The sequence below is a fragment of the Patagioenas fasciata genome, chromosome 3 (genome assembly GCF_037038585.1).
Source record: "Patagioenas fasciata isolate bPatFas1 chromosome 3, bPatFas1.hap1, whole genome shotgun sequence".
NCBI classification, from domain to species: domain Eukaryota; kingdom Metazoa; phylum Chordata; class Aves; order Columbiformes; family Columbidae; genus Patagioenas; species Patagioenas fasciata.
The window spans coordinates 2,090,176-2,103,135 of NC_092522.1; the positions used below are offsets into that span (position 1 = coordinate 2,090,176).

Sequence of the window (12,960 nt, forward strand, 5' to 3'; positions counted from 1 at the left end):
GGGAAAGGGAGAAAAGGAAAGGGGGAGAGAGGGAGGGAAAGGGCAATGGAAAAAGGGAAATGGAAAAGGGAAAGGGAGAGAAAGGGGGAAAGCGGGAGAAAGGGCAAGGGCAAAAGGGGGAGAAAGGAAGAGAAAAGGTAAGAAAGGGAAAGGGGGAAGGGAGAAAAGGAAAGGGAGAGAAAGGGGGAAAGGGGGAGAAAGGACAATAGGGAGAGAAAGGGGGAAAGTGGGAGAAGAGTAGAAAGAGCAAGAAAGGGATGGAAAGGGGGAGAAAGGGATGAAGAGGGAGAGAAAGGGAAAGTGGGAGAAGGATAGAAAGAGCAAGAAAGGGATGGAAAGGCAGAGAAAGGGAAAAAGGGGGGAAGGGAAAAAGGGAAAGAAACAGGGAGAGAGGGAAAAAGAGGGAAAGCGAGAGATGGAGAGAAAGAGGGAAAGGGCGATGGGGGAGAAAGGGAAAAGGGGGGGAACGGAAAAAGGGTAAGAAACAGGGAGAGAGGGAGGGAAAAGGAAAGGGGGAGAAAGGGAAAGGGAGACAAAAAGAAAGGAAAAGGAGTAAGGAAAAGGGGGAAGTGGGAGAAAGGACAACAGGGCAAAGGAGAGAAAGGGAGAAAAGGAAAGGGAGTAAGGGGGAGAGAGGGAGAAAGGGCAAAAAGGCATGGGAGAAGGGGAAAGGGCAAAAGGGAGGAAGGGAGAGAAAGGCCAACAGGGAGAGGAAGGGGTGAGAGGGCAAAAGGGCAAGGGAGAAAGGGTGAGAGAGGGAGAAAGGACAAGGGAGAGAAAAGGAGAAAGGGGGAGAGGGAGAAGGAAGAAAAGGAGAAAGGAAAGGGGGGAACAGGGGAGAAAGGAGGGAAGAGGAGGAGGGGGAAAGCGAGAAGGGAGAGAGGGAGAAAGAGGTGGGGGGCAGAGAGAAGGAGAAGGGGGGGAAAAAGGAGGGAGGAAAAATAGAAACAGAAGAAAAATGAAAGAAGATGCACACCTGTTGTTGAACAGGATCGTCAGCCCTGTAGGTCCTGCACTGCTCCTGATGACAGCAGAGCAGATGCGCTTGTTCTTGCTGTGATACTGAGATGACCTAAGAGGAGCGTGTGCTCTGAGCAGAGAGCAGGCACGATGAATCCTCTGAACTTTTCTCATCTTTCCTCTACACTGTTTTCACAAATGCTCTTACAAATTAACAAAGCCACAGTGTCAATGGGAAGGTTTTGCAAAGTGTTTCAGCACCGAGTAGTTTCAATACTGTATCTGTCATAAGAGCAGCGTTTCCCCTTGTACAATGCGACACAAAAGCAGTTTTCAGAGAGAATAAGGCAGTAACAGTATTTGCCATCTGTGCCACTAGCGTTACTTTCCCCCAACAAACCCAGAACTTCGGCAATGGTCATAACCAGTCAGAGCCACCCACAACAGCTGGTGTCAGAGCAACAAAGGCAAATTTTCCAAAGGAAAGGAAAATTTGGATCCCGGCCTAAACAACTTAAATATGTTTTTAAAACATACATTGTAATTCATCCACCGGGTGGCCTAGTGAGAGCAGGAGTGACCTAGTTGCTTCAGTTCTGGAGAGCTGGGTTTAGTTTACAGCTCGTCGCAGGCTAAAATATTGGACATGACATGTCCCCTCTTCTCCCTTGTGGAACAAGAGATTATTACTTCAGTACTTCACACTGGTGAGATAATACAGAATTCATTAACCTCCCTGTGTTCTCAGATACTCCGATCACAAAGGTCATACACGAATTACAATATAAAAGTAACTAGCTATTTTAGTGGGTTAGTCTAAGAGTTAACACACCATGAAATATTCATATATAAATGAGCGGCTGGCATTAGGTCTGGTACTAGTACCTTGGAGAAACTAAAAAAATACCCCACAACCTCTTTCATTTAACATTTGCTCATTTGTGTTTGGTTATATCAAAGATACATTGCAGTTTAGTTTTAAATCCTGAACTACAGTTCCCTGTAATCACAATTTCTTGTGGTTTTAATCACACCCAATTCCTGCAGAAGTTTTACTGCTTGTCACCAAACAGCAGCAAAGTGCTTTTGAACGGTTGTTGTCAGGGAGCGGCTGACCTGCCGGGTGAGGCGTGTGCGGCGCGGGGTGGCGGCGTTGGTTCCCTGCAAGTCCAGGAGGTGCTGAGCCCAAATCCGTCAGGCAGTGGTTTGGTGTGGCTTCCTCTACAGAAATGTCTAAGCAGATAAACCAATGTCTCCCAGCAAATGGTAGGACCGACCCAAGTAAGTGCATCCAGTATGAAAAGATGAACCGACTTTTTCCACCCCAGCCATATCTCCCCAGTTTCCCACTTCTTTATTTACAAAGTGCTGAAATCCAAAACTCTTAAACCTCTGCCCTTGGTTAGCTTGTTTCCATCTCTGCTTTACATTTTACAGTTAGGTGATTTCTGTCAATGGACAAATCAAAACGTGACGCAGCACAGCGTGTCCAAACATCAAAAAGAATTATCTCCATTTGTATTTCAAGTACCACAGAGAGAAAAGGCAAGGAAAGCGCCAGCATTAAAGAACGCTTATGAAACATTTTTACCCCAATAACAATATTTTATATAGGATTCACTGTGTATTTTGTTGAGGTTTTATTTGCTCCCAGTCATACCCATCCTTTCAGTTCTTCTTGCTGTGGTTTTATTTGAAAAAAAATGAGTCCCCCTAAATACAAAACAAAACAAGAAACCACAGATGCCCAGAGGGCTGGTCCTCGACGCGCTGCTCGTGCCCGGAGAGAGGAGATGCTGGATCCTCCAACGCCGCACAAGTTTACACTGAACATACATGACCACAGACTTTTCACATAAAACCATCATCCTAAGCCAAAGCAAAACACAGCAGTGCTCCCCAAAGGCCAGAGAAGTTCCAAAGACACCCTGAGCATTGCATGAGAAATCTGAAAATATTTAGAAGGGAAAATTGTATTTGTATCCGTGGAGCTGTGAAAAGCAAACATGTTCACTTTCCCACACATGCCAGTCTAGATAGATAATGCCAGTAGATAACTTTTCAATTAAAACCAATTAAGTCTCTAACCTGACTTCACTGTTGTCATTCCTTGTGATTTTTTTATGTCACGCAATTTTACTTCCTCACTGAAAGCAAAACTCATGGGATTGCAGAGCAATTCCATTTTTATTAAAAACAAAATCTTTGAAGATATCGTGCAAAGATTGAAATGATGAATGTGAAAAGCTAAACATCCCAACACTTATTTCTTAAAACCGCATGAGGTTTCGATGTTTCAGTCATGATGATGAAGACACCAGCGCAGAGCCCAGTTCTAGGGACCGCTGTGTCCAAAACACTGAAAGAAAGTACTTTTCTACCTGTTCTTTAAACCGGTTTGGGGCTATTTGGGGGGGTTATTATTGACCTCAGTAAAGCCGAGATTTCAAATGCATTTTAGGGAGGTCACCAGCTCCCTCTTTAAAGTCCACTGGAGTTGGATTTACCACAGGTTCTTTCCAAGCCATGTCATGTGCCTTGAGTGACATGGATTGTGGCCTCTTCCAGGGTTATTTTATGGTTGGGGCTGATCTTATTAAAGAACAATTAAATAAAATCTTGCAAAACAGCAAAGACAACACTCTTTTTTTTTTTTAATAGAAATGGATGTGCAATTAGCTCAGAGAAGCTCAGAAATACTCCCAGGATAACCAGTCTGAAAGGCATTATACTCTAAATATACTCAAAAACTTCAGTACAGTGAGACAGAGGACACAAAATAAATGCCAGAGGAGTGGGGGCTGACAGAACTCGGTTGCATTTGTGGCCTATTCTTTGCATTTTAAAGCTGAAAGATCCTGAGGTACTCACCTGTGTCTTGGAAAGCGCAAGTCTGCATCTGCACCTCACTGAACCAACGGCAACAATCCCCCTCATTTTATTGGAACGGCACAAAATAGATACAGGGAAAGTATTTTTTCCTGATAAGCTGCTGGTGAGCAAAGGATCCACTACTGACAATGGATTTAACATGTGATAATAATGATCTATAGCTAGTGAGAGCACTCAGAAGAGCTTAGAACCATTCTCCAAAACCAGCACACACACACAGAGGTCTACAAAAATGGCTCAACCAAGAAGTGCAATTATTCAGCGTAACTCGAATTCTGCTGTCTCATCTGGGATCGCAAGACATGAGCCTGGAAAAAATCAGCATGACCATTTTGGCAACACGAGCGACGAAGCAAACGAACCATCCCCTTGCTTTGCACGCAGAAATAAATACAGTTGGCAGAACAAATGAAACAAAACTGACGGTGGTGGCAGAGTCTGCCCTGGAGGTGTTTCCCCGAGTGCCCCCCGAGCCCCCAGCACGTACCGAGCAACAGCAGCAGGTGTGTGGAGGCCACTGGAGCTGCTGTGACGATTCTGGCAGCTGGAGAGCCACGGGAGGCCTGAGAAAATGAATTCTGTAACAGGAAGGCACAGTTGACTAAAGTGGATAGTTGTGTGGAATTGAGCTAGTTTATCTGATTTTAAGTGGTTTTAAAAATTGAATATTAGCAGGTGATCATGATACAGCTGTAAGTTCAATTAACGAGCTGGAGAGCTGACGGTTTTTATAAGGATGTTCTTATACTTTATTGTTTTTTCCTACTGACCTGCTCTCAGGAGGCAACGCTCATCGAGGACACTCACCTGAGCGGGACGCTGAGAACTGACACTATGAAGTGCCTAAATCACACATGTGATACGGTGACAGATTATTAAGTATTAGGACATGGATCTGTCCCCTTTACACCAGTAAAAATTACAAATTCATTTAAATCAGAACAACCGCAGAGTGATCAATATTCTGAGGTGTTTTCAAAATTACATATTTATTTCAGAGACCTTCCCCTCCTGAATGAGGGCACTGGGTCACTAGTCCTCTTTAGAAGTTGAATTAATTCCTCCCAAGCAAAGAATTTCTCTCAAAATCTTTATGTAATCTCGTACAAAAATACTAATCAGTGTTTTCCGTAAGCTCCTATGAGCTCACCCCGTCATCTCTCCTTCTAGAAAATACTTGAAAGCACATCCACACACATCCTTCAAAAGTCAAACCTGATGGTCGATTAAAAAAAAAAGAAAAGAGAGGAGTTTGTAGAGAGAGAAATAACATCTTTGTTTGTTGACAGCAATAAAATGTAACTTGTCACCAGAGCTGATATGTTGTATTAATGGCTCTTTTGTGAAAACACAGAGCTGAATGTTATAAATATTGATGCGAGCACACTGTTTTTGGAAGTGTGTGATAGACGAAACCTTTTAAGGTGAATACAAAATTGTCTTCAGTGTTTCTCCAACTTCAAATATCTCCTTTTAATTGGAAGCCATTGCATTCACCACCAGCAACAATATTTGCTGCTGATGCAGTGTATAGAGCAGGGAAAAATACTCCTACCTACACACGACAGCCACAGCTGTCAACATCCATAAGGAACAAAAGTGAGGGACAGATCTCCAAGCGAGCTGGAGTGTTAATGTATGGTGAAGTGTATTTGGGCTCTTTTTATTTTTTGGCATGTAAATGTCTCCACGCTCAGTGACAACATGGTTGCCATGGTTACTGGTTAGCAGCCCCTACCTCAGTCTCAGGAGCCAGGGCATGTTTTCTCCTCTGTCCTGGCTGTGTCCACATGGACCTTCCGTCACACATCTCAGCCTGGGCTGTGGGGTCAGGTGTCACAAATCAGCAGCCAACATTCAGGACGTGTTTGCAGGGAGAAAGATGTAACAGCATTCCTGGTACTTCTACAGAAACAAAAAAAATCTATCACTCCACCCTCACCAGCCTCAAAGAGTTGCTCAAAATGTCCTTCTACACAGCAAATATTAAACTAATTCTTTTGAGGGCAGTGAGACTAGATAGACTCTCTTTGACATAAATACTGAAGTTTCCCTCAAGAACTTCCAGGCCTTTTTGTCACTTCTCGTGTCCACCAAACAGCTGCTCCCTGTTTAGGGACCTGAAATGGGCCCATTCCAGCGCATGAGCTGGGTGACAGTAAACAGAACTTGCTCAAAATATGCTTGTGCCAAAAAACCAGGCACGTCAATTTAAGCCCAGGAGAGAGGGAGCTAAAAAGGTAACACATTTCCACAAGCAGCACCAGCTGCTGCCATAAAGGCGCCACATTAAAAAATAAATAAGATTAGTTTTAGATGGGATATAAAGCAATGAGGGATTTTCACCCACCCCCTGTGCAGGGACTGCATTAGGAATAAGGGAGCCCTGCTCCTGCAGTCCTGGGTGGGCGCAGCCTCTCTGTGAAATTATCACAAGCAAAATGCAAAAACCCACCAAACCAACAACAAAGCCCCACCTGACATCAAACATTCACAATACTGTCAAAGAATAGGTAGAAGAAACAGTTTTCTACTCACTTTGCAAATGGAACACACACCACAGCTGCTAGTGACTCACCCTTCTTCCCGACACCCCAAATTCTGTTCAGCATACCCACGAATACTCCAAAGGGAATGGCGGGGAACAGAGACGTCCAGCACCGGCCAGTGGAGCTGCAGGTGGTGGCAGCGGCAGCAATACTGATCCACAGGATGCCCCCAGGCATTTGTGTTACTTTGATCATTCCTGAAAAACAAAAGAAAATAAAATTAACCCAAGGAAGTGAATGTGAGACTTAACATTACATTAACATTATAGGCACTTCTACAAAACCAATGAGCAGTTTTGACCTGTCCCACTGCACTGTATTTCAGTAGAATTTGAAGGTCACAAGTAATTTTAGGCCATTATTGCTGTTTTTAAACAGATAAACTCCAGTTTATAATTTAGCAAAGATAACACACACTGTTTTGAAAAGGTAAAAAGTAAAACAGATAACAAGGAGTCTTCCATTTGTCAGATGCCATTTCACAGCTTACAGATGGGCCACTGAAAGGGGAGGTGATTTGACCAAGTTTGCAGAGGAGTTTGGAACAGAGCTGGAGCCTGAGAGCATAGCACCCCACTGCTTTGCTGGTATTCGAGCTGCAAAAGCTCTACCTGAAGTGACTTGGAGATGACAAATAGCAGATCTGTAGCAGAACAAGCACACAGGGAAAATAAATAGCAAAGTAGGTTTGAAAAGTATTTATAACTCAGGAAGGACAACATGTTTCAGGTGTTGATGAGCATTGGCTTTATACAGGGGACCACTCCAGAATTTCTGAGCAATCTGTACCAGGGAGTAGAGCTGGTGGAAATAACAGATCATACAGATTGAACAGGCTGGGTGGGTGAGGGCATTCAGCACCCAAACCAAAGGGAAAATGCAGAACCTAAGCCAAAAGTATTCGAGAGACAGAGGAAGATTGTGTATAAAATGTTTGAGCTTTTCTACATTCAGAACAGAGGAATGTGAAGAAGTTAAATACCAGCTACTCCTCATCCTGTTTTAACTCACATAATTTATGCTTAACACTAATACAATGCCATATGTTATACAACATATATATGGCATGGGAGAGACATGAACAAATAAAGGTTCTTACTTAGACCACAAAAGAATCTGAAGACTGTGACCAAGATTAGGAACCACGGTCTGGCCTAGACCCTTCCAAATTAGCCATAGCAAAGACTATGAAGTGGTGCCAAGCAGGTTTGAAAGAGCCAGTGTCATAACTTCCCTGAAATCCAGAATATAGTCTCCCTCTGAGGAAAATATATTTAGAGTAACAGGAGGCAAAAATCCAAGCCTAGCATATAAATGGGAAAATCCAGTTATTTTATCCTCTCTGTGGGTATTACAAAATGTTTGTTGGCTAAATCGGGTGATTTGTCTAAGAATCTGCTATTACTTGTATAAATGGTACGGTTCTGTTTAACTGCAAGACACAAGTGAAAAAAACCAGCATTTACAGAACAGCCGCAGTAAAGAAAAAGGCACTCCAGGTCCGGAAAAACAGGCGCTTTCTGAAGGCTGTCTTCAAGCCGTGTTACTGAAATACATATTCAAGACTTAGTCCCCAAACCCTGTTTTTCAAATGTTGGAAGTCCTGAATTTTTAATTGGCTTGTACTTTAAAGGAGAGTTTGACTGCAAAGATGTAACAGATACAGAGGGGAGAATGCCAGAAAACAAACTCCTTGACCTACTTCCATAACAGAGAAAACAAGCACGACGCAGTACTTAAAAAATACAGGAATATTCCAACGAGGACTTATTCCTACCTGCACCCATCCTCCATCCAGCTATTGAGCTGTGTGCCCAAAGGCTCGGCAGTGCTGTATTGTACATTTCTATGGTACTCAGATAAAGAAATCAACACATTTTATCCAGACAAAAGCCACACCACACATTTATAGGACTGCTGCGGATTTGAGAATTGGACCCAGAGGCGAATAAATAACACAGCCCATGACGTTCCTTGTGCAGCATCACTCCATGAGCAGAACCACGCGTCTGGCCAACAGCACGAAGGACAGGGAGCCAAAGATAAGCAAATCTTTATTTCATAGATTTCCTCTGCCTTGCAGGTTGGAACAGCACCCAGGAGCTTGAATTAACTTTACAAGACAATCCCTGTTGCCCCAGGATTTTATCACTTGCTTTGTCAGAGTCCAGGACACGGATTTTAATCAATTCGTAATGGGTGAGGACTAAGGTTACTGGCTGGTAACAGCAGTGTTCAGAGTCAGAACCACTAACTTACTAACAAATTAGTTAAAACCCGAATGTGTGCTTCCCCTCGCTTTAATGGTTTGGGGGCAGAACAATTCATGAGGAGACAGGAGGCTCAGTCCAGCAAGGCCTCCTCCCTCGGCCTGACCTTCAGTCTCTGATCCAAGGATTATTTCTCCAAACCTCCCCACAATTTTTCCTTCAACCATCATTCCCTTTGCTTTTCCTGGGCCACGGAATCTGGATTTCTGCTTCCCAGCACCTTTCTGGGCATGTGAGTTCAAACCACTTGGGCCAAGAGGCAGCCAAATCCCAAATGAGTGGTTGCTCAGACCACTGCTCACTGAAAAAGAAAGCTGGGCACCCATAAACCTGCCCCCATTTCAAAAACTAAACCCAAAACAATTGTACAAGTTTTTTAAAAGAGAAGCAGAATATCTTTCATGCAGCGCTGAGGAAGCTGCCAGAGGTGAGCCAGCGTGTGAACCGTGTGGGGAGGAGAGCTCAGCCCGTCTCTGCCTCAGCATCTTCAGCTTCCACATTTATGGCTCTAGATCTCTTAAAGATCCTTGTGGCCATTGCTCTGAAAACTTCTTGTTCAGCTCTGATTTACAGGTTGAATAAATGCAAGAAAAACAGATCAGTAAAAAGAATCTGCGGGATAATTTACTGCTTCAGTTTATGCTAGGGTGTTTAATAGTTATTTACCTTTAGACATGAGATAAAGATTTGTGAGCAGCCAATTACCCAAGGCAGCATGAGTAGCTGTGACAGCCGAGTTCAATGCATGAGCCACCCTCAGAAAGTGCTGCCTTATTTTCTAAGAGAAAATGATACAGTTAAATATAGAGGTCAGAGCTGATACCTTAAAATGGGGGAAAAATGGTCAAGATAATCTCCGTGGAACATAGCTTTTGAGGATAAAAGCTTCGTAACAGAAGAGGGAGCGATCATTACTGTATATTTATATAAAGCCAGGCCTAGGGTTTTTTGTGGGCTCCATTGAAACTGTGCCAATTTACACCAGCTGAAGAATTCATTAAACCTCTGTCTCACTAGTGTATTGCTCCAGGATTTGAACATTTGTTCATCTGAAGGATTCATTATTCTCTTAATGCAAAATGGTACCTTGGATTTTAGGACTGGGTGTGAAAAGTTGATGTTACCTGCACCAGCTCTTTTCCCTGTGTTTAAATGCACCGCTGTATTCCCTGCAGAGCCTGGAGAATTCCAAACATCTAGCAAGATGTGGCTGGAACAAAGGGACCCCAGACACACACTGGAGGATGCTGCTCAGCAGTGATTTCCACAGCCCCGGTTGGGTTGTTTTGGATCCTGAGCTGGGCCCTGTTACCCCTCAGAATGAAGGGCCTTTTATTGCTGACAGGTTGGGAACTCATAGTAAAGTCAGATAAAGAATTTAAGCTGAGCTTTGACTGATTTTGTGTCTTTTTCAGTTTGCCAGGGAACAAGGAAGCAATTGTAGTTCCTTATTAGAAATAATTTCTGCTTAATTCCCGCAACTACTTTGAAAGCAATTCAGATTCAAGATGCTAAATCTCAAACACAAACCTTGTTGCTCAGATGCTCCAGACACAAGATATATAATATATCCAGCTGGGAGAGCATAACTTCGCATTTTCCTTGTGGCTGGTGCTTGAGCAGTTATGAACTAGGAAGCAGTTGTCTAAATAATCCCCAATACTCAAACATTTGTTGCTTTTAGGCCACTGATGAAAATGGGTTTGGCACTGCAATTTAACAGCCCTCACCAAGTAAGCAGAAAAGGGAGGTGAACCCTTAGCACTAGAAAGGGTCACAGATTTCCTCATTTCTAGTCTTCTCCCTTTTTCTCCTTAGACCAGTGCCTAACGCTCTCCTGTCGCTGTCACCACGTGTCTCGTCAGCCTGCAGTAGCTATTGAAAATAAAACCTTTTAGGATCAAAGCATCAGGCACGCTGGCATTTGTTAGCATCAGGCATCAAGCATATGTGGCTGACGACACAAAGTCCCAGAGTTACACTGAGATGAGTCTCAATGATTTTGCAGATTATTGCCGTGACAATATACGCTTGCAGAGCAGACAGTCACAGTTTGTCAGGAACAGCATCGTCTGACACATTCACACATCTTGCTCCAAGATCCACAGCCACACAAACGCGTTACTGGCGGATATTTAATGTCACTGTCAGAGCTAAGGTTATTATATATCCACACCCTCAGCCTGAGTTTTTATCCACACTCTAAAGGAATTCTTCTACTTTTAATTTCATACATGGGCCAAATCCAAAAATAACATTATGAAAAAGTTACTGAGATTTTTGAGATTTGGGACATGGTAAGACAGCACATAAATATTAAGCCTGCATTTATAAAATACAGGTAACAGGAAACTATTACAGTAATCCCTTCTAGTCAAACTCTCCTATTTCTTCCAAAGATATAAAAATATCTCCTAAGTCAGAGTAATTAAAGGTTGAATATTCTTTGTCCCGTTCTTCCCTAACATCACCCAACAGCTCAGCCCAGGGCACATCCACTGTGCCCAGGACGCGATTTCCTCCCAAACGCTTCAAGTTCAAAGTTAGAGTTGATATGATACATTTTTTGGTCTCTGTCAGTTAACTGTGGAAAGCGCCTTCTGATCACCAGCTATAGAGATTCATACACTAATACTCTATTCCCCTACAGATGCCAAACTGACTTTCAAGTATTTATGACATATTAGACACAATATCGCTCAGTCTCAGAAGTCAAGAATTTGTGCTACCGTAGCATAATAAGCTATCGAATTCCACTTGGGGAAAGTTCTGCTGTGCTGAAGTAGAGAGAGGAAAAACAACAAACTAAAACAACAACAACAAATCCCCAAACACACAAATAACCAAAACCCCCATGCTTTTCAAAGAAGAAAATAGTTTGATAGATAGCTACCAGAAAGCTTTTAGTCTTTCATATATATTATGACTGGGTATTTTCTTTGCTTTTCCATCATTATCTACAATATAGTATTTCAGGCAAAGGCTGTTCATTTTGGAAAAGTGAAATGCAATATTGAAAAGGTTAGAGACTACTTCTAACAGTGCCATCCCCATTAGCTCACCATCTGAGAGCTAAGCATATGTTATAAATAATGTATAACTTAATCCCTCTGTCTCTTTTCAAAAAAAACAACATACTACAAAATAACAGGAGGAAGAGAAAAACAAATCTCCATACATACATCCAACTACTATAAAGTACCTAATCAATAACTTTTGTAATACACTGAGCTGAACAAATGATAGTTAGTGAATAATTTAATGAGTTTTGGCAGTTTCTACTCCAGAACTGACCGTGAACAGTTTAGATTTTCTCCAGCACATTTGTTCTACAAAAGTTCTTCTGAATAATTTGTATGAACAATTACTGGTCTTTAGAGCATTTGTGAGCACTTCACTGTGTCTATGATTAAATTTGAGCTCATTCAGACAGTTTTAATTTGGTGCATAAATCAAATAGCATCATTTCCTTTTCTTGACATAACCCTACCAAGTGTCTTTTTCTAATTTGTAATCCAGAGCGATGATTAGTAATATTTATGATTTGTATACTCAGGTTTGGAAGAACATTTAGAGACAGGTTAATCTCTAAAATGGTTAATTGCTTTCCTGAATAAAGACAGGTATAACATTAGCTTTAATGGGTCTCTGAATGAGATTTTTAGGTCATTAGAAAGCTACAGTGTTAATTTAAAAATTTACTGGCCCCCTCTGCCCACTTTCTTCAATCAGAAAACAAGGGACTCTGCAAACAGGCACTGATCATTGGTTCAGGGTAATATATGCATAAGTGAAGCTGCCGATGTATAGGCACATATTCAATCCCAGCATCCAATTACAGCAGCTACAGTACCTATTTTGTTCTGATTCCTGAGAGCACAGACAGCGGGGGATGCAGAGTTTTAACCCACTACAGCTAAACAGGTGAGAGTCTCTCGCACAAGTCACCTCTGAAATATCCCACCTGATTTAACACCTTCCTCTCTTATTCCACCATTACCCTGCTAAGGTCACGCTCATCAGGGACAACAGTGGGTCAACAGCTTCTCAAGTGGGTGGGAAGCGTTCGAACCCCCTTAAATCAGGTTTTAGGAATGAGACAGCCTTTGTGCCTGTCCATAGGGGACTAAATCCCTTTTAAATCTGATCAAAGTCTCTGTGCCAGAGGCTCAGCAGCGGGGGAGCCAGCTGAGCATTGCTCATTGCCACGGTACTTTTTCATCAAGTTGCCTTATAGAGCTTTGAGAGATACCACGACAATCTAGTCCAAAATTTGACAGGTCTGCAAG

The 12,960-nt window shown here is 42.6% G+C and overlaps 1 long non-coding RNA gene across 6 annotated transcripts in view; it reads right to left on the reverse strand.

Moving 5' to 3' along the window:
- Positions 1-544: 544 nt before the first annotated feature.
- Positions 545-12,960, reverse strand: part of LOC136100059 (uncharacterized) — a 296,518-nt gene continuing 284,102 nt past the window's right edge. For 3 of the 6 annotated variants that reach the window (XR_011738055.1, XR_011738052.1, XR_011738053.1), the window contains one exon: positions 545-6,598. This is a non-coding gene — a long non-coding RNA (uncharacterized lncRNA). The remainder of the gene's footprint in view (positions 6,599-12,960) is intronic. The other 3 variants (XR_011738056.1, XR_011738054.1, XR_011738057.1) reach the window with 3 other exon arrangements.